The following is a 15,284-nucleotide window of genomic DNA, read 5'->3' on the forward strand; positions in this document are numbered from 1 at the left end:
TTCTTCTTTGGCAACCACTCGTAGCCGAGTAAGATTGTCTTCCACGGATACGGTTTTAACAGTGAGTCCGTAAGTGGCTGTGGAGGACAATTCTGGATCCACACATCCTTCCACAGTGGGGACATAGGTTTCCGGGCAGGAGTTGATCATGGTGAGGGTTTGCCAAGCGTGCCTTCCTCTTAGCACGATTCTCCGTTTCGTCCTGAGTTCGAGCATCTTCAAAGCCCATGACACCTTTGGAAAAGGCTGTGCTCCAACTGGAGCACTCACAGGCCAGTGTTTTCCAATTGTTGGTGTTTATACTACATTTTTTAAGATTTGCCTTGAGAGAGTCTTTAAACCTCTTTTGTTGACCACCAGCATTACACTTTCCATTTTTAAGTTGGGAATAGAGTAGTTGCTTTGGAAGATGATAATCAGGCATCTGAAAAACATGACCAGTCCAACAAAGTTGATGTTGAAGAATCATTGCTTCTTCATTGGCCTAATCAGCTATCACATAAGTGACAGAAAAGTCAACCACACCAGTCCCTACTGCACTCATTCACAAGCAGAAACCCTTTGCGTGTTTCATTCACATTTAGAGTTGGCAGGCTTTCAGGTCTCACCTAAAGTCTCCAGGTTTACTGGGACCCCATCCAAGTGGCAGGTGAGGAGCTTGAATCTCCAGGTAGGTGAGAGTACCAACCACTACCCCGACCACAAAGAATATTGTGCATGCAGCTTGCAAGCTTTCCCCGACAGTTGCTGATTGCAACTCATTGCCTAGACACTATGGGGGAATCTGGCCTCCTCTGCTCCCCTCTCCCAATTAACCTCCATCTCCATGGCTCACCCCATCACATCACCAGAAACCTCCATCACCAGGAGGTCCCAACTAGCACTGAGGTTTGGGCCCTGAAATCTCAGGGTCCAGGATGCTCTTGACCTGGCAACCCTATGCACAACGGACAGGAGAGTGTGTGTTGAATCCTGAAACCCAAGGACATGACATATCTGTGTGAGCTAGCACAAATGGGAACTGAGCAGTAAGAGCAGACAATCTCTTGTGCATTGTAGATCTTCAAAGGGATATTTGCAGTTAGAAGACTCCTGGGAACAGCAGTTTTTAAATTTATTTACAGTGGTACATTGGTCTATGAACTTAATCTGTTCAAGAAATCTGTTCTTAAACCAAAGTGTTCTTAAACTGAGGCACGTTTTCCCTACTGAGGCCTTCCACCACCGGTGCCCTTCCACCGTTCAGCTTCCATTCATCTTCCGAGGCAAAGTTCGCTAGCCGAAACACATAATTCCAGTTTTGCAGAGTTCGTTGCCTGAATAGTTCTTTAACAGGACTGTTCGTAATAATAATAATTTAATAATAATTTATTATTTATACCCCGCCCATCATAGACCGAGGTACCACTGTATTTGGTTCCTCAGATTAAAATTTTACAATCATATATCCAACATAGATCATAAAAACAAGATTGCAAGGAATCTCCTGGACTTCCATCTTCCCCTTTGTGGGTCCTATTATTAATCATTTCCTCCTGCATCTTTTACGATGATCCAAATCTTTTACATCTCCACTATATCCAAAATTCACCCTTAAACTACAAGTGAGATTCCAATCCTACTAACGATTTTAACTGTTTACAATGGTCTTTAAGATAAGTTATAAATTTTCCCCATTCCTTATAAAAATTTTGGTCTTCCTGATTTCTGGTTCTTCAGGTCATTTTAGCCATTTTGACATAGTCCATCAACTTCATCTGCCATTCTTCTCTGGTAGGGACTTTATGTTATTGGCCCAGAGGTGGAAAGAAGAAAGAAAGAAAGAAAGAAAGAAAGAAAGAAAGAAAGAAAGAAAGAAAGAAAGAAAGGGAGGGAACTGGGTTTTTTAAGGATGCTGAACATTGCTAGCAGGCCCCTATTCCCCCTGCAGAACTACAATTCCCAGAGTTCCCTGGGAAGAGGGATTAACCCTTAAACCACTCTTGGAATTATAGGTCTCTAAGGGGCAAGGTGGCCTCATAGCAACTCTTGACACCAGTAACAAACAACAAATCTCAGGATTCTTTGGGGGAAGCCATGGTTGTTAAAGTGGAATGATGCTGCTTCAAATGGCTATTGCAGATGGGGCCATTGTTGTGTGGGAGGTCAAGTTAGAGACATGATGACATGTGTCGTTTTATTAGGAAGTGCTAGAAGTTAAGATATATTTCATCAAATGCTAAAATGAATAAGTTTTTGATAAAACAGCAGAGGCGGGGGACGGGTTGACTGGAATTGGGGTCTAACTAATGTAAAGATTATTCGTGCATGCAGAATCTCCTGCTGGAATTAATAATTATGTAGAGTCCTGCTGTGGCAGTATATGCTCTGTGCATCATTTGGGGAAAAATATGCATAAATGATTTAGACAGGTGCGTGCTTAGTTGCTTAGGCAGGGTGGGTGAAAGGAGGGTGGGTATGGACCTGATCTATATGTGGATTTTCCCCCCACCCCAAATTTCAAAATAATGATGTAGAAACAGTGGCAGTGATGAATTAATGCAACACTTACCATATTAATCCAATGATGTCATTGATTCTATGCCTCCTTATGACATAATGGTTCAGTGAGTGGGGTTATAATAGCTGATAAAAGGCCGATGTTTTCCATGCTCCTTTGTAAGTTTTAAAGAGGATGTATTTATTTATTACATGACTATCCTGCCTTTCTTCCATTAAGGAAATCAAGGAAGAGTAAATGGGCTTCTCCAATGGATGTCTAGGTAAAGGTAAAAGGTAAAGGACCCCTGGGCTGTTAAGTCCAGTCAAAGGAGACTATGGGGTTGTGGCGCTCATCTCGCTTTCAGGCCGAGGGAGCTGGCGTTGGTCCACAAACAGCTTTCTGGGTCATGTGGCCAGCAGGACTAAACCACTTCTGGCGCAACGGAACACCGTGATGGAAACCAGAGTGCACAGAAACACTGTTTACCTTCCCACCGCAGCGGTGCCTATTTATCTACTTGCACTGGCCTGCTTTTGAACTGCTAGGTTGGCAGGAGCTGGGACCGAGCAATGGGAGCTCACCCCATTGTGAGGATTCGAACTGCCGACCTTCCGGTCGGCAAGCCCAAGAGGCTCAGTAGTTTAGACCGCAGCGCCACTTGCCTCCCTATTGCTGAGCAATAGACGAGACAGACACAGAGGAGGAACTCCCAGTCTCTGTCTGTTGGGGAGGGGTCCAGAGGGACAGGGGCAGAGGAAGAGGGGTGCAGTGGGTGCGGTCCGCCCCAGGTGTCACCACTGAGGGGTGACAAAATGCTGGGCAGTACTCACTGTGGGGCCTGCACCATGCCTGAGTCACACGTCTATCCTGGGAGAGATACAGTGGCTTGGGCGCGTGCAGGTCCCACACTGCCCAAATGCTCCACCCACTGCCTCTCCCCCCAGCTGTAGGGCAGCTGAGCGGGAGGAGGAAGGCAGACTCTAGCGGCCTCGTGGTGAGCCCCGCCCCTATGGGCAGCTCGCCCCGTCCCTAGGCGCCCCACCCCAGGTGCCCAAACGGCTTCTTCTGCCTCTGCAGAGGGAGAGGCTAGAGGGGAAAGGCAGGGCCGGAGTTCGGCTTCTTGCAACTTCTCAAGCTGAGACCTCACTGTGTTACTTTCTGTGAATAAAAAGTCCATTGTGTTCCAAGCCTCTGGCCTCTTCTGGACCTGCGAGGGTCTGGCACCTCCCTGTCAGCCCTTGTGACATAAGGAGGGATGAAGAGCCTCTGGCCTGCGGGGCCCCTTGAAGACCTCTCTCTGTGGCCCTTGTTAGTTTTCCCAAGCCACAGCTTTTGCTGACCCTGCTTTGCACTCTCCTCGAGCGTTTTTGCCTGGCTGGACTAAGCCCTTGAACTCTGATAAGGTTTTTTGCATGCCCTGGTTGGAGGATAGTGTGCGCAAACAAACCGTAGTGTGCAAAGGGGAATTGGCCTCGCCCACTTTCCCCTCTGGCCCCGCCCACCACTGGCTTATGTTTCTCATAAGGGAATACAGCCCTTGGGCTGGAAAAGCTTCCCCAGCCCTGCATGGAGATAGGTGTTATTTTTGTCCAGTGGGTAATGCAGATTTCCTCCTTGCGTTCCGGAACACCAGTGCGATCATCTCCCTCTTTGAAAGGCTAATGCGCAATGCTTCGGCAACAGGGATCCTAGCGGGAGTGCATAGCAATTAATCATGGCTCATGTTCGCGGAAACGAAGAGCGGCGACTGTCATTGCATGCAAACGAGGCCTTTTTCTTCCCTGCCACTGGAGCAAAGCTCCTGCCTGGGTTTTGTCATTGCTCCATTTGCATTCAAGCCACTGATATCCTAGGAGTCCCTAATGCCCGGCACTGAGGTATTTAAAAATGTTTAATGAGTTTGGATTCCCAATTTGACTTTTAGCTTGAATGAAAATGCATTGCTTCTTTTAATAGCTTATTGTGAGTGTGTTTCGGGGGGGGGGGTGAGTTTACCAACTGCTGTTTCCAGTCGTGGCACTGGGAGGCAGTAATTAGTCAAGCTTATACGTTCTTATTTTGGGGGTATTAAAAATAACTTTAAATATGTTAAGATGTTCTACTTGGAGAAGCGCCATTGAAATGAATGGGGCACAACTAACAGTTATTCATTTCAATAGGTCTGAGTATAACTTAGGTCACATCCACACCATACTAATAATAATAATAATAATAATAATAATACCCCACCCATCTGACTGGGTTGCCCCAGCCACTCTGTAAGACGAAAGCAACCATACATCACTTTGGGAACTGTAGTTTGTTAAGGGTGATGAGAGTTTTAAGGAAAAACTCTTAACAAACAACGGTTTCTGGGATTATTTGGTGGATGCCATGACAATTCGAGTGGTGTAAGATTGCTTTAAATGGATGGTGTGGTTGTGATGTTGGTTGGATAAAACCCATAATATGAAACGTTTCTGGTGGTTGGACATCTGCCATGTTGCTTCCCATCAAGCTTGTTGGATTGCAATTTCCTTTTCCGCTGACCATGCAGCTGACCACAGAAACATGAATGGTGCCAGGTTTCTGATTGACTATTCCCGCCTTGTCTTGTCTTCTGTAAGGCCATTTCTGTCGATGACAACCCCATTATAGATGTAATTTTCTCATCTTCTGCATCATTTAAGTTTCTGCAAAGGCGAACTAAGGATTTTTAATTTTTTTTAATTTTTTTTTGCTGGATAAGGTAAATCTGTAGGAATCCATTCCCCCCCTCAATCATTAAGAAGTTAAGGCTGCCTGGGCTTCATTAGCATTCAACTTCATTGTTTTCAAGTTTTTCCCTAGGTTAAGTGGGGGATGAAAGAGACTGTGAAACATCAGGGAGCACTTTCTGAAGGTAAGAGCTGTTCAACTGTGGAACAGGCTTCTTACGTAGGTGATAGACTTTCCTTCATTAGAGGTTTTAAACAGGGGTTGAATGACCATCTGTCTGAGAGTCTTTAATTATGATTCCTGCATTGCAGGGGGTTGAGGTAGATGATGATGATGATGATATATCTATATGCTGTCCATCTGACTGGGTTAACCCAGCCTGGTACCTGAAGACAGCTCCTTGTAGAGAACGTCTTTGGGGATCCTGCCGTCTTCCATTCTATGGGCATGACCAAGTCAATGTCGCTGAGACAGAAGGTGCAAACATACTGGGAAACGGGGCTTGGAAGAGCACATCTTTGTTTGAAATTCTGTCCTGCCATGTGATACCCCAAATCCACATGCAGTGCATGTGGAAGATGTTGAGGTGTTGCTCCTTTCTTGAAGCATCATGCTCAGCACAGAAGCCTGATAGACCTTCATCTTGGTTTTGGACACTAGATTCACATTCTCCCATGCCTTTTTGGAGAGGCAAGCCATTCCCGTAGCTGCCTTGGTTAGATCATTACAATAATGAGTAGTTGACTATACCGTTGTACATTCCAGCCAGGGAAAGCATCTTCTGGTCTTCTCACTTACTGCTTGATCATGTCTGTTCCAACTGCATCCCCCTCCCCCTTTTGACCACAGACAGTCCTTATTATTTAGTACCTGCTCTAAACAAACCATCATCGCTATTTTTAACTTATGCTGCCTTTGCAAGAGGATGATGGAGGAGCTTCAACATTGGGGATCTTTGCTTCTTCCAGTACACTGGCATTAGTTCACCTGTCTTCCCAAGTGATGTGTAATTTTTTCCGGATACACCATTGATGGAATCTTTCAAGGAGTTGGAGATGGCATTTATAAGTAGTCCATATTTCACAAGCATACAGTAATGTTGGTAGCATTTTGGTTTCCCTCGAATTTCCCAGTCCTCAAACACTCTGCCCTTCAATCGGGAGAAAGCTGCACTCACTCGCAGAGCTCAGGCGATGCTGGATTTTGGCATCAATGTCATCCCTTGTGGAAAGATAACTGCCCAGGTAGGAGAAGTGATTGACACTTTCCAACGTTACACCATTGAGTTGCATATGTGGCACTGCAGAGGGGTTGTTTTGTGCTTGTTGGTGCAGCTCTTTGGTTTTTTGGATGTTGAGCGGTAGGCCAAGCTTTCTGTAAGCTTCATATCTAGGGTGGTTTGGAGGTCATCCTCTGCGTGTACACACACTAGGTTGTCATCAGCATACTGAATCTCTATGATGGAAGTTATGGTAACCTTACTCTTTGCTTTCAGCCTACTCAGATTATCTGTTTGATATATGATTTCTACCACAGTAGGGAGTTTCCCTTTGACAATGTGAAGGGCATTGGATGTCAACCAGCCCAAGGCCTGGTTAAAGAGGAATGTTTTTGCCTGGTGCCTAAAGGAATATAATGAAGGCACCAGGCGATCTTCTCTGGGGAGAGCATTCCACAGACAGGGAGCCTCTGCAGAGAAGGCCCATTCTCGTGTTGCCACCCTCTGGACCTCTCAAAGAGGAGGCACATGAAGAAGGGCCTCAGAAGATGATCTGAGGGTCCGGGTAGGTTCAGCTCTTTCCAATAATGATGGAGCTCTTCTAACAGCTGAAGGGCTGCCACATAGAAGAGGGCAAAGTCTTGCTCTGTGAGGACCGACAGGGCAGGAATAGATCCAATTGTCTTAAGTGATAGGAGGGCTGAACATTTGATGAAACCTTTTGGTGGGAGCTGTGCCTGGAGGAAGAACTGTGAGGGGAGAGACTCCATCAGGCAAGGCCTCCTTCCACCTGCCTTGCCCCACCCTCCGGCCCTGGGTCTCCTCATAAGGAAGCTGTGCCTGGAGGAAGAACTGTGAGGGGAGAGACTCCATCAGGCAAGGTCTCCTTCCACCTGCCTTGCCCCACCCTCCAGCCCTGGGTCTCCTCATAAGGAAGCTGTGCCTGGAGGAAGAACTGTGAGGGGGGAGACTCCATCAGGCAAGGCCTCCTTCCACCTGCCTTGCTCCACCCTCTGCTTCTCAATGTGTATTGTATTGTTTTATGTACTGTGGCTTGCCGTTTTACTGCTTATAGTTTAGATATCATTGTAACTATTGAATGGATTTCTGTTTAACTTTTATATGTTGATATCATTTTATAATGTTCTAATTATTATTGAATGTTACTTTTTTAATGGAGGTTGCCTATTTTAAAGTCATGTTTTATTATCACATTTTTGTATTGCATTAGATTGTTATAAGATGTACGTTTTTTGTTTCTTCAGCGTGTAAACCGCCTTGAGTATTGTAAGATAGAAAGACGGTATACAAATTAAAAATGATGATGATGATGGTAAGAGCAGTTTGACCATGGAAGCAGTGGCCTAGAGAGGTGGTGGGCTCGCGACGGGAAGGCGGAAAATGAGGCTGCATGGCTGGCGCAGCAGCAAGTTGAGCTGCCAAACCATGCCCCCTCCAAGCCGCCCGGTTGGCCGCTTACTGTGGGTGTGGTGCGCCAGCCAGGTGAGTGGGTGGCAAGGGGCATAACGCCCCCTGCATGAGGCGGACATTGGATCCCACCCACAACCCCTCCCCTCTTGCAGGAGGAGAGGCTTTCTCTGAATTGCCTGAATCTAGCAGGATCCTCACTCAGGCTATACATGTTTAACTGTTGGTATGTCCCCAAGCATGATGGCGCTCATTTCTGAGTAAGCATGCACAAGAGTGCATTGCAAAGAAGTGAAACAAACAACTTAAAAACTCCAAGCTAAGGCTATCGTGCTGCCATTAGCTCCTTGAGAGCCGAGGGATTCCGAGATCCTTTTAATTGCTTTCTTATTAAAGTGGAAAATCTGTGGCTCTCTGGAGGAAATGTGACTGAATCATGCAAATTTAAAAACGGACCTTTTGGAAAAGTTAGCCTCATTTGAGAATTTCTGACGTGTAACCGTTTACAATCGCCGGGCCTCAGCTTGTGAGGAATGTGCAGAAATAAGACTTCAGCCCAAAGGGAAGTTTAATTAACTGGCAAGACCATGCAACATTCATTAGAAAAGCATTCAGCTGCAGCTAGGGTTAAAAAGTCACGACCTTAGACAGTAAGAGGCGTCAGTGAAGTGTGTTATGCTCATACTTCATCATCCTGATGCGTTTCAGAATTGCGGCAGGCAATCTCACTAGAGGGAAAATGTACTCGAACTTACTTGAGCGAAAATGTTGTAATGTGTCTATGTGATGGTTTGGCCCAGTTGAGATGTAACAATAAACTATGGTTTGTTACAATATGAAGCTAGGATGAGCCTCGGGTTTTCATGCTCCCCTTTTATGTGAAGAGATTAATTTCCATTTCCCATGTTCTAAAGTAGATCCGATAAAATGGAAAAAAATGCGGTTTGGGATCAAACCCAAAATGGAAGCTTTTTAAATCTTCTCTCCTTATATACAAAGAGGCAAAGGTTTGTACAGTGGTACCTCGGGTTAAGTACTTAATTCGTTCCGGAGGTCTGTTCTTAACCTGAAACTGTTCTTAACCTGAAGCATCACTTTAGCTAATGGGGCCTCTCGCTGCCGCTGCACCGCTGCTGCACGATTTCTGTTCTCATCCTGAAGCAAAGTTCTTAACCTGAGGTAATATTTCTGGGTTAGCGGAGTCTGTAACCTGAAGTGTATGGAGTGGGTTCCTCCGCCACTGGAAATGTGCAGCACTTTGTTTTCACAGGGTCCAACCAGAAGAAGAAGAAGAAGAAGTTTTTGGAGTTGATATCCTGCTTTATCACTACCCAAAAGAGTCTCAAAGCAGCCAATATTCTCCTTTCCCTTCCTCCTGCACAACAAACACATTGTGAGGTGAGTGGGACTGAGAGACTTCAGAGAAGTATGACTGGCCCACCCAGCAGCTGCATGTGGAGGAGTAGACGCGAACCCAGTTCACCAGATTACGAGTCCACTGCTCTTAACCACTACACCACACTGGCTCTCCAGACGCTTGTGGCAAACCCACAAGCAGGATCTGAGCAGAAGAGACCTCTCCCTTCCTGCAGTTTTCAGCAATAATAAATAATAATAAAATTTTATTTATATCCCGCCTTTCCAGCACATTCTAATATTTCATTAGTATTACACTAATTCCAAAAATAAAAAGATATATAAAAAGAAATTCTCATTCTGGTTTTATCTAATGTCCCTTCTTTCTGGTTTCGGGTAATGTCAGTCCTTACACCATTGTATCTTGTCCATCAATCGGGTGTTCTAATATCTGAGGCTCTCAGGTCCCTTCTATGCCCCCTCTGCAGGTTTTCTTGTTCCTGTTTATACTTGCACACATCCTTGTCCCTTGTTGAATTCTTGCATATTTTCTTCCCTTTCTCCTTGGGAAGTGAATCTCCGGGGAGTTCCATACAGTAATATTCTCCATTTTCTTTTATCAAGTTGTCCCATTCCCCGGTAATCCACTCCCCAATGTTTGATTTATAATCCAAAAGGTAGTTGTTCCAAAAATAATCATCAACTTATTTCACAGTCCCACCAGAGCTAAAAGCTTCCTTAACTCCAAAGTTTTGCAGATGTCCTCCAAGTTCAGTCTTCCAATGTTGCAGCTTTTGGTCATGCGGGATTTTGAGTCTCTGTATCTTTTGAGGTGCAATTGCAACCTCTTCCATCTTCCTCTGCCCTTGAACTTGCCTTGTTAAACCAGTTTCCTGAATTGGTTGTTGTAAGATTTCTTTAACTTCGTTTCCTGTTAGTTCATCTTTACTAGCTGCAGCAGATATAAAATCCAACTTTTGGTTCATCAAGGTCACTTTCTCATCCAACTGCTGCAGCACAGCATTTATTTTGCCAAGGGCAGCAAGTAAGACTTCCTCCCTGTTCATTTCTGTCAAGGTCAAATAGCTGGTCCCACGGTCTGATTTTCACAGCTGTTATATCTTCCCTGTGAATTGCAACACACCCACTGGCTAGCTCCCTCTAGGGGATACAATTACTATTTAACGTCCATCTTTAAAGTGTATCCAACAAAGGGAAATTTACTTTTGATTTTCAAATACTTTGTTTCCTTTCAATATAATGCAAACAAGCAGAAAGCAGCATTAGAATTATTTTATTTCTCTTTTAGTTCTATCTGTCAATAGTTTTTCCATTTTCAATTAATAGGCATCACCGACAATTTCTGTCCTGACATTCCGTCACCAGGTTTGGGACGATGGAAGCTTGTATTCTTTCACTCTCTCTGCAGGATTAAAAGGTCAAAATTTCTTCCCCCCTTTTCTCCTGCTGTCAAGGGGGGTTTTGATGGTTATAGATGCAGGAAATTTCAATCTTACAATCAATTTTCCCGGCTTTTTAGCTTGTAAGATCTTTGCTTCAGTCTATTTACAAAAAGCGGAAGGCGGACTTCCTGTTTACACCTTCCCGCTTCGGTGCCAAATTCAAGTTTGTTCCTTTGATCAAAGGGGCGATTCCTTTGATCTCCCGATCTTTCAATTGTCCTACTCACGGGTTGTTGTTTAAGAGCCGAATTGTCACAGGAAAGAGGACAGCGCTCTCCGACATCAGCTGTGCAGCTTCGCTCCGCAGAAGTAGTGATTGACTCTCAGCACCACGCCAGCACCCCGTCTCGCTCTGGAGCCCTTTGCAGGGTTCCTTTGCCGATTGGGGGGCACAAAAGGTGCCCGCCGAGTCCCACGGTCGCAGGCTTCACCTGCCTGCAGTTTTCGAGAGGGTCCCCGCTTCGCTGCAGTGGTAGGACCCGATTTCTGTGGGGCTTTCTCCCTCTAGATTAGAGGGAATCCGCCATTGTCGGTGGCGCCGCCTCCGGAAGTCCACCCAGTGCTTTTTCAGCTGCACTGGCTCCCGGTGGAGTACAGGGTCAGATTTAAGGTGCTGGTTTTGACCTTTAAAGCCCTTCACGGCCTAGGACCCTCGTACCTATGGGACCGCCTCTCCCGGTATGCCCCACGGAGAGCCTCAAGGTCCATAAATAGCAACACCCTAGTGGTCCCGGGCCCTAAGGAAGTTAGATTAGCTTCAACCAGAGGCAGGGCCTTTTCAACACTGGCTCCGGCCTAGTGGAACTCTGTGCCTCATGAGACCAGGGCCCTGCAGGATCTGATTTCTTTCCGCAGGGCCTGTAAGACAGAGTTGTTCCGCCTGGCCTTTGGCTTGGAGCCAATTTGATTCCCTCCCTCTCTTTCTTTTTTCTTTTTCCTTTCTCCTCCTGTGATGAGGCTGCATTTTAATATTTTAATATTTTAATGTTTCAATATTTTAATTGTTGTATTTTAATCTTGTTTTTAAGTTGTATTCATTCAACTTGTTTTTATTATTGCTTGTTAGCCGCCCTGAGCCCGGCCTTGACTGGGGAGGGCGAGGTATAAATAAAAATTATTATTATTATTATTATTATTATACATGCAATACGGATGGGAAACATTTCTCTGTTCTAATGCCATAACTTACAACACCTGACCTCAAGATATGGCGACACTCTGCCATCTCTGCTGTCAGCAATTTTCACATTATAGCTATATCGGTAATGGAAAGGAAGGACCTTAATCAAATGACTGGGAGCATGTTTGATAGTTCTCTTCAAATTCATAATAATCAGGGCTAATGAGAAGCACTCTTCCTCTGATTGCCTGGACAGGTTTTTTTTCTTTCTTCCTTTAATTCATAATTAAGCTACAAAGAAAGGATGTTTTAAGTGAAAGCCGACTCCAGAAACAATATAGGTCCTGCTGTTGTCGAATGAAAATGGCAAAAAGGAAAGTTACACATTGTAGAGTGTGGCTTGCTGGGGACAAGTCTCTTCTCAAAATGCAACCAGGTCTGTGTTGACTCCAAAGAACTTTGCCTGGAGGGACAGCCACAAATGTGACAATGGCATTCACGGCCAATCTCTCTAATTATTGGCTGTGCAATAGCACTAATGATTATTAAGCTCCAAAGTAGCAATTTCCCCAGGAAATTAGAAAACTGACAACCATAGAAAGCACATTTGTAACAAACCATCGGAGAGGTGAGGAAGTTAGGATGTTTTTCTCTAGTTATTTGTGCTAAGGCTACTGTATTAACTTGGGTCAAGATCAAATACGCCTGTATGGATGCAGTTACCATGCAAGAGAACAGACGTCTATTTTGGCATTAAGCTGTACATAAATTATTATTAGATGTCTAGGGCAGTGCAGGATTTACGTATAAGCTAAACAAGCTATAGCTTAGGGACCTCTTGGAGGCCTCCAAAAAATTTAAAGGAAAAAAACCTAGATGTACATCTCCAAAATATAAGATAAAAAAATAAAAAATAAAAAACCTACATACAGCAACAGTGTTTTGTGTTGTGTAGGCTCCTATGATGTAAATAATGGGCCCCACCTGCTAGCCTGCTCCCTAAAATATCACTGGTTTGCTCATTTCTATATATAGGGTGCCTACATTCTGCATGTGCAGATGGCTTTAGACACCTATTAGGTCCATAAATTACCAGGGGTCAGCAAACTTTTTCAGCAGGTCCACTGACCCTCAGACCTTGGAGGTGGGGTGGGGGGCGGACTATATTTTTTTGGGGGGGGATGAACGAATTCCTATGCCCCACAAATAAGCCAGAGATGCATTTTAAATAAAAGCACACATTCTACTCATGTAAAAACATGCTGATTCCTGGACCGTCCGCGGGCCAGATTTAGAAGGCGATTGGGCCAGATTTGGCCCCTGGGCCTTAGTTTGCCTACCCATGCTATACAGTACAGTCATACCTCATGTTACGTTCTTTCAGGTTACATCCGCGGTGACCTGAAAGTACCGGAACGGGTTACTTCCGGGTTTTGCCGCTCGCGCATGCGCAGACGCGCAAAATGACATCATGCGCATGCGCAGAAGCAGTGAATCGCAACCCGCACATGCGCCACTGTGGGTTGCATTCTTTTCATGTTTCAAATGGGCCTCTGGAACGCATCCCATTCGCAACCAGAGGTACCACTGTATAACATGTATTCAACACAAAAAAACAGCGACAATTGGTTGCTGACAAAGGACAGCTGGACATACAAAGGGCCCCATTACCTTCAGTAGCTTAGGGCCTCATCAAACCTAAATCCGGCCCTGGTCCAGGGTTTCCCATGCCTCACACACTTGTTATCCATGGAATGACGTGCCTTCCCTCTGGGACTCCTAGTCCCAAGAGGAGTAGATGTTCTGCTGCAGGCGGTGGGTGACTCCAATGGAGTGTACTTCAGGGGGTGAAGTCAAACCAGCCCTCCCTCAGCCCTCCACCTTGTCAGAAGGTGCATCAATCATAAGGCCTCGTGCTTATAATTTGTCACTGTGCATGTCCTCCTCTCCTTGGCGGGGTGTATTTTGGCAATGCTACAAGGATTGGTCTCTGGGGCCCAGTTAGCCTGTAAAATCCCCCCACGCAGTTAGTCTCAATTGCTGAGCAGTGACACTTGTAACAAGGACAAAGAATCCGGTTCCTTCACAATTATTATTTCCAAATTGGCTTAATTTCTGCTGCTCAGAGCGAAACGGGCTTCTATAAATGGTAAAAATGCCCATTTCACGCCACTTTCCCCTCAAGGGTGCTCTTTTATAAAGAACAAAATACATATAATTTGCACATGTAGCATAATCAGTTTTCTTGTAAAGATCTGCTCTTTCTTTTTTCTTTTCTTTTTAATTTTGTTTATGCTTTTCAGGTTTCTACATTTCACTAATTTTACAATCATTTTGACATTTCAAAACTTGACTTCCTTTCCCCTCTTTCTGCGGTTCCTTAAATTATTTTTTTAATATCTTCTGCATATCCAAATTAACTTAATTTGCTCATTTATTCATCTACTTTTAAAAAAACACTCTTATGAAACTGCAGGTTATTACAATCATCCTGCCAATGTTTTTATCTCTTTCCAATTTATATGGAAATATTCAACAAACCATTTCCATTCTTTGATAAAAAAGTTTGTTATCTTGATTTCTTATTCTTCCTGTAAAATTTGTTTATTTTCTCTAGCAATATTTATATACAGCTTAATTGTAATAAAACCTCTAAGTGGTTTACAGTTGTTGTTCATTGTTTGTTTGTTTGTTTAATATCCAGCATATTTCCCTGACAGGGAATCAAGGCAGCTTACACATAAAATAAGAACAGCTAAAAACAAACTCACTCCCAAAATTAACACATACACATACTATTAAAATTATCAATGGAAAGTTAAACACATATGATTAAAAACACTTGCAATTTAATTAATACAGCATACTAAAAAGATTTAAACATGTCAACATCTAAATGTGTGGACAGACTTGCCTGAACAAAAAGGTTTTAAGCAGATGCCAAAAGCAGTAAAGCAAAGGTCCCTGCCTTTTGTCAACAGCCAGGGAGTTCCATAGTGTAGGATTCATCCTCTTTTTAATAGTTTTGGGGTGAGAACTTTTAGTAAAAAGTTTTTTAACATGTTTTAAACTTTTCCTTTTGTATATACTGTATTTTTCACCCTATAGGACGCACTTTTTCCCCTCCAAAAATGAAGGGGAAATCTGTGTGCGTCCTATGGGGCGAATACAGGCTTTTGCTGAAGCTTGGAGAGCGAGAGGGGTCGGTGCGCACCGACCCCTCTCGCTCTCCAGGCTTCAGGAAGCTATCAGCAAGCCTGGGGAGCCTGCGGGAGTTCCCGCAGGGCTCCCCACACTGCGGATAGCAGCCTGCCGCCCGGCGTGCAAAACGCCCTTAAGCAGAGCGCCCCTCGTGCCGGGCAGACATCCGCAGCGTCGGGAGCCTTGCGGGAGTTCCCGCAGGGCTCCCCACGCTGCAGATAGCAGCCTGCCGCCCGGCGCGAAGCACACCCTGAAGCAGAGCACCCCGCGCACCGGGCAGACATCTGCCAGCCCAACAAGCTTGGGGGACAGCGGGGA

The sequence above is a fragment of the Podarcis erhardii genome (assembly GCF_964252035.2).
Source record: "Podarcis erhardii genome assembly, chromosome: 14".
In the NCBI taxonomy this organism is placed as follows: domain Eukaryota; kingdom Metazoa; phylum Chordata; class Lepidosauria; order Squamata; family Lacertidae; genus Podarcis; species Podarcis erhardii.